We start from the raw sequence: 17,647 nt of genomic DNA on the forward strand, positions 1-17,647 counted from the left end.
AAGGATTATCTTTCAAGACTCCATTTCCCAGTGATTGGGATTCTTGGCTGTGATGGCTTCATGTTCCTCTTCACTATGTAGGAAATGTTTGTGAGCTGCTTAGGTGGTTGAAATGGGGAGTCATCATATTAATGAACTGAAAGAATAATTTGTAGGTGAGGTTAAACTTCAGAACCTACAACTTTGTAGTCTTCTGTGAGATTCAGCTTTCTCCATCTTCAAAATTAGGGAATTTATATTAAATTTATATATGAGTCCAGGAGGATTGTTGGAGGAACTGAATTAAATACGTTGTGTGACATTCTTACCACATAAAAGACCATCTGTTTCCTAATGAAATCTCAAAATAAAACCCCCGATATATATTTCAGTTCTGGGCATGAGGTTAAAGAGTCAATGCCTATGGCATGCTATTTTCTTTATTTTCATTTTTTCCTTTCTCTTTGCCACTAAAAGTATTCCATAACTCATGCGGTAGCTGTGCTCCTAGCCTGGGTCCCAAAATAAGGACAAGGATGGTGTTACAGATTCGGACTCCAAAAGAACTTTCAATAGAAATATGTCATGAGCAAGAGAAAAAGTATTTCTAAGCCACTGACACCTGGGAGATTCTTTATTACCGCAGCTTCCCCTCCTCTCTTACACCAAGTCTGGACCTAGCCTACACTAGGTCCTTCATTTTGATGAATAATCATTTCATTTAACTGGGTCAGTTTCGTACATTGGAACTCTACATATAAGAAATAATAGCCATATAGCTATATACTGTATACTCAATATCCTTGAGTCTCTAGTGCTGACTCACATAACTAAATGATAATTTCTTGGGCTTGCATAGAGGACTCACCTTGCATTTCCCATCAGTATAATCCTACTATCTATTGCAGAACCTTGGCACTTTAATGACAATTGTCATCTCTCCATCTGCATCAGGCTTTCATGCCCAGACTAGATGACTTGCCCTGTTGCCTATTCGGTCCCCATTTCTGTTGCAAGATTTGGCATTTACATTAATCTCAGTCTGTCAAATGAATAATTTTGATCAAAAATAACCTTTGGTAGATGATGGAATTCTCAAACTGGATTTTTGTGAATTTGTGAAATTATCATTTTGAGATCTCATCCTGACTCTTTTTATGATTTGTTGAGAATTTGATAAAATATATTACCAATGACAGTTTGGCTTTGTGTGTGCCAGAACAATTTACCTAAAAGAGTTGGAATAATGATTCAGAAAAATAGGCCTAAATTTTCTACCACTCCCATACATTTGCACAAACACACATGTGTGAGCATATGTGTACACACACACACACACACATGCACACACACACACTCATCACTTAGAGCTAAGTAGATTTCTTTGCAGATCTTTTTCCTGTCCACTATATTGATAAGGGGTAAATTATTACATTTTTTGGGGGAAAAACTATTGCCCTTTAGATTACTTGTAGAACTTTTCAAAACATTCAAAGAATAAAATGTGTATTTATTGTCCCAATGTCACTGTACCCCAGTAGTCTCCAACAGTGTCTTCTCTAATGACTTACAGGATTTTAAAAAAATCAGATTATTAGGATTCCATACTGATATTCAACACAGTGGCTACATTCTCCTCATATACTCCTCACTTTAAATTGCCCCAAGCAGCATCAGCCTTGGTTGGGTGCGGGGGAGATGCACCAGTGAAATATCAAAATACATTAATGTTACATTGGATTCCTGACTTTTCAGCTCCTTCCACGCTTGCAGTCTAATCTGTCTACTCTCACACTTCATATCCTATTACTTGTTTGCCTATAGTTTCTAGTTCAGTCTTCCTACAAGTAAAAAAAAAAAAATCACTCAACATCTCCTTTTCTCTAGAAAGGGAATTTATAGACTCAAATTCATCCATATCAACTCTCAATGCAGGTGTTCAAGGTTGGACACATCCATCACAGAAGTCCCATTATTTTCTACTACTTTCTCCTGGAACAAAGTAGGAGAAAATGCCTTAATCAAAAAACAAACCTGGAGTCCAGAAACAGTGTAATTTTCTTCATCTGCACACAATGGTCTGGCCTAGAGTTTAATGCAAGTCTGTATTATCTTACAGGAAGTCAGTGGAAGAAACCTGGACAAGTCATAATGAGCATTTATAATGGAATATGCTTTTATTCTAGGAAGAAAAAGGATGAGATAATATTCTTCTATGTTAAGCAATAAACTACCTGCAGAAGAATGACAGCGAGAGAATATAGGAATGAAGCTTAGGAGATAAAGAATAATATACAAGGTTTTTAGGAAAAAGATGAGTAAATATGAGGATTTTAAGAAGTGAACCCTCAAGATCCACAGGTATCCTACTGGGAACAAGATAAAACTTCTAGGTTAAAGATTAACATTTTCCATGTCCCTTTCCCATCTACTTCTTCACTGTCTGGCACATCTTTTATTTCTTCGCTTTTCTTTTCTTTTCATACTGGGAATTGATACCAAGGGTCCTTTACCACTGAACTATATCCCCAGTCCTTTTTTATTTTTATTTTGAGACCTGGTCTTATGAAGTTGCTGAGACTAGATTTGAACTTGCCTGCCTCTACCTCCTGAGTAGCTAAGATGACAGGCATTTATTACAGTGGATGGCTGGATAAGTATTTCTTAATGGCTTTTACCCATTGTAGGAATGTCACTGTGGGACAATGATGGACAGCAATGCACCATAAGAAAGAGGATATAGTGATTGATAACACTTTGATTTGCACAGGTAGCATGGTTTCTGTTTCTCCAGACTTCATCATGGAGATTTATTATTCCTCATAGAAACAACTTCAGAAAGTGAGGGTTTGACTAAGTCTAAGGAATATCTTCTATGCTGTACTTTCAGAGGTATTGGGTACTCCTTACATCTAGCTGTTATTGAAGATTCTGCCAATGAGCCCAGCTGATTCTGAGGCTTTTACTGCAAGGCCTATTGAATGAGAGGCGCAGTTCTGGATATGCCTGATACTGCACAATAAGTGAGCTCCAGCTCTTCCCACAGATCCTGCCATCAATTCATCCCTTTGGTATTTCTTTATTCTTAAAGGTAATGATTCTGACTTTGCTCTAAGGACAATGAGCCAACATTTATTTCCTTACGCCATGGTCATACAAAAATATCACAGTCAGTTTAAAGTTAGACATAATTTTATTTGATTTCAAGTGAATTAAGTTTCAGACTGACAAAAAAGTAAAAGCCACAGTGTATTTTAGAATAAAATTTATAGCAATAGAAATAGACAGTGGCTAGTGTTTGAGCTAGCTTGTCAAAAGGAAGCAAGCCAAAATCAGAATTGTACTTCCTTGAGTGTCATGTATGGGTGTGTGCATGACACAGACACAGACTCAGAGATGTTGCTCTAAAATTTATGGAAGTCTCTATATTCCTGTGAGTAGCTATTCTTTGGATTATAATCCCATGTGCTGAACATAAAGTTTTGTCAGGTCAAAGATGGCCACTTCAATATCTACCCGTGTTGTCTCTAATCTATCCTTTTCTGGGCCTAAAAGTGTCTGGAAATTATCAGGATCCTTAGGTTGGTGTTTTCTCTGTTTTCTGATCAATAGAAAACATTGGGAAAGTACCCTATATTATAGGGGTTTTGTCTCCCTTTGCTCATTTGATTCTAAAATTACATGTATTCAAGGGGTTAATTAACAGAGCACAGGGAAATTTTCATAAAATGTGATCCAGTAACTTCAAGATTGTGAGCAAAAATTAGTAGATTTTCTATAAATGACATATGTGAGAGGGAATTGCCTTTGGAAAGAAAGTTATGTGGAAATTTAGCTTAAGACTTTTAGAATACAGTTATATTTCCTTGTCCTTCCTTTTACCTCCATTGTATACATCTTCTATCCTACCTCAAGATCACTAGATTAGAATCATACATACAAGCATATTGAGCTGTATTTTGAATTTTGTTTGTGGTTTGTTGTTTTGCATTATGATTGGAGTGTTAAAGCTTAAAGTTTCAAAGAATTAAAAATAAGTAGAAGGTACTTCTGTTTCCAGTTTATGTGTAAAAATATAGACATTCTTTTTCCTGTTTTATAATATGGGATAGTTTGCAAAATAAAAATTGATTACTATTAAAAAAACTGATAGAAACAAAGACATCACAGAATAGACATCACGGGGCAGATCACCTCTGCCAGCTCTGGAGCCGGTCACATCCAAAGACGTACAGCACCTAGATATGCTTATTTGAAGCAGATGCCACCTGAGATCTATATCAGTAGGAACGTGTTACTAGTATAGTTGCTGGAGGCTGATTAAGGATGTGCATGAGAGTGAGATTCTGCATGAGACTGCAGTCCTGGGAGACCTGCACAGCTCCACGTGCTTTACTGCAGGACCTCACCAGGTTCCCACTGTAGGGCCCAAGAAAGTTCCCCTTATGTCCCCGATGGGATGGGAAGAGTAGCCTTTGTGACATCCTGTCAGATAATTCTTCCTAACAAAGGTCCAGAATCCAAGGGGATGAACTTAAACCAGAGACCAACTCTGAAATCCTCTCTAAGCTGGAGGAAAGAAGCTACCCCACTTCAGATACCTCAACTCTTCATGTCTCACTCAATAAACAAATAAAGAAATAAATAAGTCAGTAAAAAATAAAAACAATGGTCAACCGGGAGAGAGGCATCAAGACAATAGACTTGAGAGTGCCATATTTAGGGACAGGACTAGAAAACATGTCTGAAACAGGAAAGAAGCAGGCTTGAAAGCCATCATCTGAGACAGGTTTATTACAATCAGACTAAACTGATCATCAGGGAACTCTTCTTGTAGGAGTCAGGATTCTCCAGAGAACCAAAATCAAGAAGAGTGTACATGTATGTGTGTGTGTGCACATGTGTAAAATATATAATATATACAAATATATTATATATTTATATATAAATAATATATGCACACATTATTAAATATGTATATAGATGTATAATGTATGCATACATGATCATATATGTGTGGGTGTATGTCTTTAGATAGATGGACAGATAAGATTATACATATATACAGAGACAGATTTTAAGGACTTGTGTTAGAGTTTATATGGGTTGGAAAATGAAATTTAACAGACATTTTAGCTTCTGAAGTCTGAAGGATGTCTGGAGGCAGAATTTCTTCTTCCTTGGAGGACTTCAGTTTTCTTCTTAATACCTTTAACTGATTGGACAAATCTAAACACATATGGGGGTATGTGAAATGCTTTCTTCAAGGTCTACTGATTTAGGGATAGGGATGTTGTTCAGTGGGTGAGCATATGCATAGCATGCACAAAGCCCTGGGTTCACTCTTGAATATGCACGTGAACAAGTACACACATACACACAAACACACACACACACACACACACACACACACACTCACATACACACAATTTTACTGATCCAAATATTCATCACATCCAAAATATTACCTTTACAGCAATACTTAGACTAGTGTTTGACCAAAGTTAACCAAATGTTACAGTCTAACCAAACTGATACATAAAATCAGAAAACATAACCATCCTTCACCCCATGCTGTCTTCCTACTAATAAGCTACAGTCAGAACAATGGTGGACCCATGTGAAAGAGCAGAAAGACACAGTCTCACTGTCAAGAGAAGCACAGTGGGAAGCTCCAATGCCAAGGAAGGAAGAAAAAATATCTCACCATGGGAAAATGAAAATCTTACACTAAAAGTTACAAAATAATTTAATAACCCATCTCCAGGTCAGATTAAAATTAATTCTTATATTTAAAGCCTTCTTACCTCAGTTTCAACTCCTTAAAAAATAGTGCCAGTTTTCAACCCTGATAGCTGCCCAACAATAATCAGACAGGGATTTAAAGTAACTACCATTAATATGTTATGGGCTCTAAAGAAAAAGCAGAACACATGCAAGACCAGATGGTTAATGCCAGCAGAAATATGGAGACTTTTAGGAAAAATTCAGAGAGATATACTAAAGATCAAGAATAGAATAAAAAAAGATTGAAGGAAGCTAGACAAAGGACACTTAGCTTCAGAAGAATAAGGAATATCAAAGGATTTTCAACAGAAATAATTGTGATGAATCATAACAGACTCAGGAAGAGAGTGGAGGGAAATGTTTGATAATTTTAAAAAAAAGAGCCATGCTGATATAGAAGTCTATATCCAGTGAAAGCATCCCTCAACAGTGAAGAAGAAATAGTTTTCTCAACAGGCAAAAACTGAGAAATTTATTGCCAATAGGATACCCTTGCAAGAAAAGTGAAAGGAGTTTTTCAGACAGAAGTAGAATGATACAGGCCTTAAACCTATAAAAAAAGTTGTTAGGAAGTAAACAAAATAAATATGTCTATTTTTTCTTATTCCTTACTGATATGAAACAACAGTAACAATATATTGGATTATTAAACATGCAAGTGATTGAATGACAGCAATTCATGAAAGAAAGAAATTGAAACACATTTGTCCCCTTGGATCAACACAATTGTACCTCATAGGAGGCTGGTGATCATATATTTATATAAACTTAAATGGGGTCTAGGTATTCCAATTATATCCGAGTGGATAAAACTACAAATTTTCTGTAAGAATTCCTCTTTATGTACAAAGAATAAGGTGGTTTAGAGGTAACTGGATAGAGAAATATGCTCTGCTTATACTAATGAAAAGAAATCCAAACTAGTTCTATTGATTTCAGACAGATCAGAATTGGGGACATGTAAAATTATCAGGGATGAAGAGGTATATGACATAATAATAAATGGGGTTAATTGTAGATGATATATACATATCTACATTTAAAAACATATTTCATGTATGTATAATATCTCAAGACACACTCTACTGTCATGTGTATCTAAAAAGAACAAATAGAATTTTTAAAAACTGTACAATATTATAAGAGGTAAAACTAAGAGAAATGGAAAATTAAATAGACAACCCCACTATTACAGTTGGAGTCTCCAACATCCATATTTCAGTAATTCATTGATAAAGAAGCCAGAAACTCAGTATGGATACAGATGAACTGAACAGCACCATCAATCAGCTTATTATAATTTGCGTTTATAGAACACACCAACTAACAAAAATAGAATACATTCTCCTCAAAATTCTAAGCCCTAAAACATGCTGTAACTAATTTAAAAGAATATAAATCATTTACATATGCTGCAGTCCACAGTGGAATTAAACTAGAAATCATCAACAGAAAAGAGGTGGAAAATTCCAAAATATTGGAAATTCAAGCACATACTTTTAAATCCATGTGTAAAAGAAGAAGTATTTTTAATGGAAATGTTATATTTATCCTTGTCAAACATAAAGTACAAATAATACAATTTTCCATAGTTTTTATATTACATGCAAATAATGAAGTCTGACATTAGAAATATAAGTGTTGTATTAAATCTAGTAAATCTAAAATATTTTTATTCCTTTAATTTCTTTCGTCTGTCTAATTGCTCTGGCCAGTGTTTTGAGAACTATATTGAATAGAAGTGGTGATAGAGGGCCTCCCTCTCTTGTTCCAGATTTTAGAGGGAATGCCTTCAACTTTTCTCCATTCAGAATGATGCTAGCCTGAGACTTAGCATAGATAGCTTTTACAATGTCAAGGTAAGTTCCTGTTATCCCTAGTTTTTCTAATGTTTTGAACATAAAGGGACGCTGTACTTTGTCGAATGCTTTTTCTGCGTCTATCGAGATGATCATATGGTTCTTATCTTTAAGTCTATTGATGTGGTGAATAACATTTATTGATTTCCGTATATTGAACCATTCTTGCATCCCAGGGATGAATCCTACTTGATCATGGTGCACAATTTTTTTGATGTGTTTTTGTATTCGATTCGCCAGAATTTTATTGAGGATTTTTGCATCTAGGTTCATTAGAGATATTGGTCTGTAGTTTTCTTTCTTTGAGGTGTCTTTGTCTGGTTTCGGAATCAGGGTGATGTTGGCCTCATAGAATGAATTTGGAAGAGCTCCCTCTTTTTCTATTTCCTGAAATAACTTGAAAAGTATTGGTATTAATTCTTCTTTAAAGGTTTTGTAAAACTCCACTGTATACCCATCCGGTCCTGGGCTTTTCTTGGTTGGTAGTCTTTTGATTGCTTCTTCAATTTCATCCATTGATATTGGTCTGTTCAAATTGTGTGTATCCTCCTGACTCAGTCTGGGCAAATCATATGATTTAAGAAATTTATCGATGTCTTCACTATCTTCTATTTTATTGGAATATAGGTTTTCAAAATAATTTTTAATTGTCTTCTGTATTTCTGTAGCATCTGTTGTGATATTGCCTTTTTCATCCCATATGTTAGTAATTTGAGTTCTCTCTCTTCTTCTCTTAGTTAGCATGGCTAAAGGTCTGTCAATCTTATTTATTTTTTCGAAGAACCACCTTTTAGTTTTGTTAATTTTTTCAATAGGTTCTTTTGTTTCAATTTCATTGATTTCCGCTCTGATTTTAATTATTTGTTGCCTTCTGCTACATTTGCTGTTGTTTTGCTCTTCCTTTTCTAGGGCTTTGAGATGAAGTGTGAGCTCATTTATTTATTGTTTTTTTCTTTTTTTGAGGAATGACCTCCAGGCGATGAATTTCCCTCTTAAAACTGCTTTCATTGTGTCCCATAGATTCCTATATGTTGTGTCTGTATTTTCATTTATCTCTAAGAATTTTTTTATTTCCTCCTTTATGTCTTCTGTAACCCATTGATCATTCAGTAACATATTGTTCATTTTCCATGTGATGTAGTATTTTTCCTTCCTTCTTTTATCATTGATTTCCAGTTTCATTCCATTATGATCAGATAAAATGCATGGTATTATCTCCACCCCTTTATATTTACTGAGGGTTGCCCTATGGCATAATATATGGTCTATTTTTGAGAAGGATCCATGTGCTGCTGAGAAAAAAGTATATCCATTTGATGATGGTTGATATATTCTATATATGTCAGAAATTAAAGGCATAAAAATAGGAAAAGAAGAACTTAAATTATCACTATTTGAGGATGACATGATTCTATACCTAGAAGACCCAAAAGGGTCTACAAAGAAACTACTAGAACTAATAAATGAATTCAGCAAAGTGGCAGGATATAAAATCAACACGCATAAATCAAAGGCATTTCTGTATATTAGCAACAAAACTTCTGAAACAGAAATGAGGAAAAACACTCCATTCACAATATCCTCAAAAAAAATAAAATACTTGGGAATCAACCTAACAAAAGAGGTGAAATATTTATACAATGAAAACTACAGAACCCTAAAGAGAGAAGTAGAAGAAGATCTTAGAAGATGGAAAAATATACCCTGTTCATGGATAGGCAGAACTAACATCATCAAAATGACGATATTACCAAAGTTCTCTATAGGTTTAATGCAATGCCAATCAAAATCCCTTCTTGTAGAAATAGATAAAGCAATCATGAAATTCATATGGAAAAATAAAAGACCCAGAATAGCAAAAGCAATTCTAAACAGGAAGTGTGAATCAGGCGGTATAGCGATACCAGACTTCAAACTATATTACAGAGCAATAGTGACAAAAACAGCATGGTACTGGTACCAAAATAGGCGGGTGGACCAATGGTATAGAATAGAGGACACAGAGACTAATCCACAAAGTTACAACTATCTTATATTTGATAAAGGGGCTAAAAGCATGCAATGGAGGAAGGATAGCATCTTCAACAAATGGTGTTGGGAAAACTGGAAATCCATATGCAACAAAATGAAACTGAATCCCCTCCTCTCGCCATGCACAAAAGTTAACTCAAAGTGAATCAAGGAGCTAGATATCAAATCAGAGACTCTGCGTCTGATAGAAGAAAAAGTTGGCTCCGATCTACATATTGTGGGGTCAGGCTCCAAATTCCTTAATAGGACACCCATAGCACAAGAGTTAATAACAAGAATCAACAAATGGGACTTAAACTAAAAAGTTTTTTTCTCAGCAAGAGAAATAATAAGAGAGGTAAATAGGGAGCCTACATCATGGGAACAAATTTTTACTCCTCACACTTCAGATAGAGCCCTAATATCCAGAGTATACAAAGAACTCAAAAAATTAGACAACAAGATAACAAATAACCGAATCAACAAATGGGCCAAGGACCTCAACAGACACTTCTCAGAGGAGGATATACAATCAATCAACAAATACATGAAAAAATGCTCACCATCTCTAGCAGTCAGAGAAATGCAAATCAAAACCACCCTAAGATACCATCTCACTCCAGTAAGATTGGCAGCCACTATGAAGTCAAACAACAACAAGTGCTGGTGAGGATGTGGAGAAAAGGGTACACTTGTACATTGCTGGTGGGACTGCAAATTGGTGAGGCCAATTTGGAAAGCAGTATGGAGATTCCTGGGAAAGCTGGGAATGGAACCACCATTTGACCCAGCTATTGCCCTTCTGGGACTATTCCCTGAAGACCTTAAAAGAGCATACTACAGGGATACTGCCACATCGATGTTCATAGCAGCACAATTCACAATTGCTAGACTGTGGAACCAACCCAGATGCCCTTCAATAGATGAATGGATAAAAAAAGTGGCATTTATACACCATGGAGTACTACGCAGCATTAAAAAATGACAAAATCATGGAATTTGCAGGGAAATGGATGGCACTAGAGCAGATTATGCTTAGTGAAGCTAGCCAATCCCTAAAAAACAAATACCAAATGGCTTCTTTATAATGAGAGCAACTATGAACAGAGCAGGGAGGAAGAGCAGGAGGAAAAGATTAACATTAAACAGAGTCATGAGATGGGAAGAAAAGGGAGAGAAAAGGGAAATTGCATGGAAATGAAGGGAGACCCTCATTGCTATACATAATTACATATAAGAGGTTGTGAGGGGAATGGGAAAATAAACAAGGAGAGAAATGAATTACAGTAGATAGGGTAGAGAGAGAAGATGTGAGGGAAGGGGAGGGAGGATAGTAGGGGATAGGAAAGGTAGCAGAATACAACAGTTACTAATATGGCATTATGTAAAATTGTGGATGTGTAACCGACGTGATTCTGCAATCTGCATTTGGGGTAAAAATTGGGAGTTCATAACCCACTTCAATCTAATGTATGAAATATGATATGTCAAGAGCTTTGTAATGTTGTGAACAACCAATAAAAAAAGAAAAAAATAAAATATTTTTATTTACTGATTCTTTTTAGTTATATATGAGAGCAGAATCCATTTTTATATAATTTTACAAGCATGGAATATATATATATAACTTTCCTATTATACAAGCATGGAATATAGGATCCCATTCTTATGGATGTACATGATGGTGGATTCACTGTGCTGCTTTCATATATGTAAATTAGAAAATTATGTCAGATTTATTCCACGGTCTTTCCATTTCCTATCCCACCTCCTTTCCCTCCATTCCCCATTGAGGGGAAGAATGAAAGAATTAAAGAAATCTCAATTGCTATTTAGAACATATTTAATTAAGTAAAATTACAATAATCAAATTCTGTTGAATTCAGCAAAAGCAATGCCTTAAAAGGTTTAGTAGTATGTAATGCATATACTAGGAAAAGAGAAGGCTTTCAACTCAATAACCTAAACTTTCACCTTGGATACTAAGGAAACAAAAGTACATGAATTATAATCATATATAATGTGGATTAATTATGAGATGTTCATAAATGTACATAATTTGATAGATTTCATTCCCCAGTACTTCCTCACACCTTCTTCTTCTTCTCTCTCAATTCTTTTTCTCTACTCTATCCGTCTCCTTCTATTTTTGTGAAATCCCATTTTTAATTTCTTTCTTTGTCTCCCTATCTACCTTCCACATATGACAGAAAACATTAGAACTTTGAATTTCTGAGTTTGTTTTAAATTAACATGATGTTTTCCAGTTCCATCCATTTACCAGAAAATAACATAATTTTATTCTATTTGTGGTTGAATAAAATTCCATTGTGTATGTGTACCACATTTTCTTTATCCATTCATTTGAATAAAGAATAAGGCACATAGGCTGGTTCCAAAATTTGGCTACTGTGAATTGTGCTGCTATAACCATCAGTCTTCATAAATCTGTATAGTATAATTATAATGCAATAGTGATAGTAATAGTTGTGGTAGTAGAGGAAGGGGAGAGGGGTGGAAGGAGGGATATCAGTAGAGTGGATAAGAGGGAGGGAGGAGGGAAGGGAAAGGGAAGGTGCTGGGAATGAGACTGATCACATTATGGGCATTTATGAACATAGTATAATGAATCCTACCATTCTTTTCTCAATAACCCTTTATTTATTATATAAACTGAATTACGATTTAAACACTTTTCCCAAATATATGAAGCTAAATTGGTTTCATTAGTCAATTGAATCACACATTTAAGGAAAATATAAAACCAAGTGTACATAACTTTCCCAAAAATAGAAGAGAAAGGAATATATTCTATTTTATAAGGGCAATATTACCCAATGTCATCAAAAAGGTAGTAATAGATCGATAATACCAGATTGGTCTAGACAATACTAGACTGCTATAACTCACAGACACTGATTCAAAATTTTGCCATAAAATATTAGCAAATTTAATCCGGCAACATATGACATTGAATAATATGCCCTGTAGCCAACTGTTGTTTATTCTAAGAATACAAGGTTGTTTTCACATTTGTAAACATATCAGTGCAATTCATCACGTTAATTCACCAAATAAGAAAAAACAACATCATTCCTTTGGTAGATGAAAAAAAAAAAGATCCAACAATGTATGACACATATTCATGATTAAAAACAAAAACCTTAACACTATGAATAGGAGGGAACTTTCCTAACCTAGCAAGGGATAGAGATGAAAACTTCACAACTAACATAACACTTGACAAAGAGAAATTCAACACTTTCTTCCTAAGATTGACAACAAAATAAGAATGTTCTTTCTAATCACTCCTATTGAACAGTTTACTGGAAATCCTCTGTAGGACAATGAGATAAGATAGGAAAAAATCTGTCTTTCTTCAGGGATGACATGACTTGAGCTTTCAAAGAAAATTCCTACAATTAAAAATTGACTTTTAAAAATACACAAGATACAAAAGACATGCTTTCCTGTAAGCTTGCAATAAATAATTGGATAGAAATTTTATAAAATTCTATGTTTACAAATGTTGTAAAATTTAAACATTTTATAATATATTTAATTTAAAATTATTTATATATTTTTATCATTTTTAAATTATTAATGTAAAATATACTTATTCCATTTACAATGCCATTCTACATTGAAATGCCTAGGGATAAATCTAACAAATATGTACATGTGTGATGCCAAAAACAACAAAAGAATGGTAAAGTTTTTAAGATCTAAATGGATGGAAACATTTCATGTTCATGAACTAGAACAATCAATATTGTTGACAAGTCAATTCTTTCCAATTTGATATATAGATTTGTCACAATCACAATCAAAACCATAACAAACGTTTTATAGATATTATTAACAAAATGATTCTAAAATTTATATGGAAGTGTAATACAAGTATAATAAACAATGTAATTCTAAAAAACAAGAACAAATTTGGAGGAGTCATAGCACATAAACTTAAATAAGTCTGTAGTAAGCAAGTATTATAATTTGGATGTGAGGTCCCCCCAAAAGCTCACATGTGAGACAATGCAAGAAGGTTCAGAGGAGAAATGATTGATTTGTAAGAGTCTTAACCCAATCAGTGAATTAATTCCCTGCTAGTGGTGCACTGGGTGGTAACTGAAGGCTGGTAGCTTGTGGCTGGAGGAGATGAGCATTGGGGTTGTGCCTTAGGGCATATATTTTGTTTCTGGCAAGTAGAGTCTCTCTCTCTGCTCACTGATCATCATGTGAGTCGCTTCTTTCCACTGCACTATTCTGCCATGACGTTTTGCCTCACCTCTAGCCCTGAGGAATGGAGCCTGCACAATTGTGCTGGTTGGGTCTTTTAGTCACAACAGCATAAAAGCTGACTACAACATCAAGATAGTCTGATATTAGTGATAAAATAGACAAAAATCAAGGGAGTGGACCAGAGAGCTTAGAAAAAGACCTATAGAATTGTGTTAAATGATTATGATAAAGGTATACAGGCAATGAGAAGGAAATATGAAAATATTTTTTTCCTGGAAAAATAGGATGTTCTTTTGAAAAATAAAACAAAAATTTAAAGAAAACCTTTACATAGGCTTCAAAACTTGCCAAATATTAATTTAAGATTGATCATAGACCTAAATATAAAATGAAAAATGATAGAACTTTATAAAGAAAACAGAAAAAATCTGCATGATATTGGTTGTGGTGATAAGTTCTTAGATTCTTTCCAAAAGGATGATCCATAAAAGAAAAAAAAAGGAATTTGAATGGTATAAAATTATATAATTCTACTCTGTGAAATACATTGTTAAGAGAAATAAAGGACAAGGCACACATTTGGAGAAAAATATTTTAAATAATATTTTTAATAAAGAACTTATATCTGAAATATACAAAGAGCTTTTAAAATTCAGTAGTGGGAAAACAAATAGCCTAATTAAAAATGGGAAAGATAATAATGGATCATGAATAAGAATATTAAAAGGTGTTCAATATCATTTGTTTTCAGAGAAATGAAAATTTAAAAAAAAAACTATGTACTACTACTACAATCCTATTGGAATGACTAAAATTCAAAAATCTAATAATGGTGAGAGTTAGAATAGTGAACAACAGGAACTCTTCATTTTTGGTGAATTTTCAAAATCATGTAGTCACTTTTAAACAGTCTGGCAGTTTCTTAAAAACCTAAACATTATCTTAACATCAATTATTCTCCTAGGTAATTGCCTAGCTGATTTGAAAACTACATAAACAAAAGAACAGTATGTCTATGTTGGTAGCAACTTTATTCATAATTTTCAAAATCTGAAGGAACCAGAATGCCATTTAAGAGGCTGATTGATTACCACACTGTAGTAATTCACACTACGAAGTATTATTCAGTGCAAGAGAAATTATTGTTGATTCACTCAAAGACACAGATGAATCTCAAATGCATACTGCTAAGTTGTTTTAGTCAGCTTTTCTGTTGCTGTGATTAAAAGACCTGACCAGAACAAGTGTAGAGTAGGAAAGGTTATTTTAGGGCTCATGATTTCAGAGGTCTTAGTCCATACAATGCGATCTCGAATCCTCAGGTTTCAGCAAGGGGGCACATCATGGTGGAAGAGAGTGGCAGAGGGGAGCAGCTCACATCATGATCGGAAAGCAGAGAGAGAGCCTCCATTCAACAGATACAATAAATGCCCCAAACCACATCCCAATTCCCACCTCTTCTAGCCATCCCCTACCACTTTAGTTACCACTCCGTTAATCCTATCAGGGGATTAATTCACTAATGAGGTTAGGACTATAACGCAATCATTTCTCCTCCAGACCTCCTTGCATTGTCTCACTTTTGAGGGATACCTCACATCCAAACCATAAGTCTAAGAAGTCATCATGATAAAGCTGCATATAATATGATTCTAATTATATGACATTCTAAAAAAGATAAAACTATGGAAAGTAAGACATCAAGGATTGTCAGACATTGAGGGAAGAGGGAGCATTTACTGAGTTATGAACAGAGGATGTTTTAAGGTCATGACACTACTTCTTATGGTATTGTAGTAGTAGGTACATGACACCATCCATTGTCAAGCCCTACAGGATTTTACATCATAACAAATGGTACTTAATGCATATAAACTTTTAAAAGAAATTTTGAATATAAGGTTTGGGAAATGCTACAGTTTAATGCAGACATGAGCAAAAAAAAAAAAAACCCATTAAACTATAATACAAACCATGGCATAACCTCATTTAAGGGAATGGAAAAAATTACACATTGTCCTAGATAATTTTGAAAATGCTTTGGAAACCATGGGATTAAAGAAAAAAAAAAGGATCTGTAGATAGGCATTAAACTCTAGGTGATGGATGTTGTTCTCAGAGGAATACAGGTCAACAATTCTGAAGCTGCACTCCCCTCCATGGATCCTGAAATTGAAACATGAGGAAATGGATTGAGGATAGTGGGTGCTGTGTTGTTCATTAGTGGAATGCAAGATTTTATATATATAAGCAAAGGGAGAAGTCTACGAGGAACCAGTAAATCACACTCAATTTAAGTAAATATCTATACCTTTATACCATATGTGTGTGTTACATATGTATACACATATATTCATACATATATACATACATATATATACACATATATATATATGTGTATATGTCTCCATCCGTATATATGTGTTTTGTGTATGTATATATATACATATATGTATGTATGTATATATATATATATTTTTTTTCTTCCATCTAGGTATGCCCAGACCATGCATATTACCTTGCTGTAAGCACTATATTTCAGTATGTTTCTATATCTATCTGTTTATCTATCTATCTATAGGTATACACAGGTTAGTGTATATAAATATATGTTGTCTACTTCTATTCACTTAGAGGGTCTAGAAGTAATGATAACTATTAAGCACATCTAATACCAAGAACTTATATAATATCATTTATATTGGTTTATAATATCATTCACCAGTAAAAGGAATCATGGCTCTTATAGAAATGGTATATTGCAGGTCTTGGAGAGGTACTATATAAGATCAATTTGTCACATCTCTCAGTGCAAGAAAGTAAGTAAATGCTCAAAAAGTAAAAGATGGTATTACATCAAATGGATATAGGAGCCAAGTGAGAGATCTTCCATTGGCTACAGCTGAAGCAAATTGAGCAGCATAATAAATAAAGTAGTTTTAGATAATAACACTAAATGTAAAATTAAAACCTTTATTCTATAATTACACAGGTAATTTGATAAGTAAATAGAAAGAAAAGATAATTCTTCCATATAGAATAATTCCAAAAAATTATCCAAATATTCTCTCCACAATGATATGAAGGATAATTATCTCCTAAATGTGAATTGCCTGCAGTGACTTGCTTCTAAAGGCACAGTATGGAAAAAGGATAAATGAAAATGTAACTAAAAAGGAATGAATTCTGACAACACTATCATAGCCAAGTGATCAAGGTTAACATCATCAGTGATAAGTCAATATCATTTACTCTTGATGTGTTGCACTCAGAATCATACTTCACATATATGGTCTTCCTATCCAGACACATAACTCTTGTCTAACCATGAAAAAAAAATCATATAAACCTAAATTAAGAGACATTGTAGAAGACACCTGACCAATAGTCTACAAAATAGTCAAGATCTTCAAACACAGGGGAAGTTTAAGAAATTTTCATCGCACAATGAAGTCTAAGGATACATGATAACTAAATGTAATACTGAATCCTGGATAAAATCCTGGAAGAGAAATAAAAAATTAGTATGAATGTAATGAGATCCAAATAAAATATAGACGCTAGTCAATTATAAAAAAAAAATAGTATGATGGGAGAATACGAAAGTAACATAATTGATTCTCATTGAGTTTCTAAATACAAAGCAAATTTTAGAATTAAGAGAATATCCACAATGTCAATTACAAAGAACAATTACATTTTTGTTAGGAGTGTTCTCACAATCAAATTTAAGTGTGCATTATAGAATTTAAAAAATAGGTTTGACTACA

The sequence above is a fragment of the Spermophilus citellus genome (genome assembly GCF_964194105.1).
Source record: "Spermophilus citellus genome assembly, chromosome: 15".
Lineage (NCBI taxonomy): Eukaryota > Metazoa > Chordata > Mammalia > Rodentia > Sciuridae > Spermophilus > Spermophilus citellus.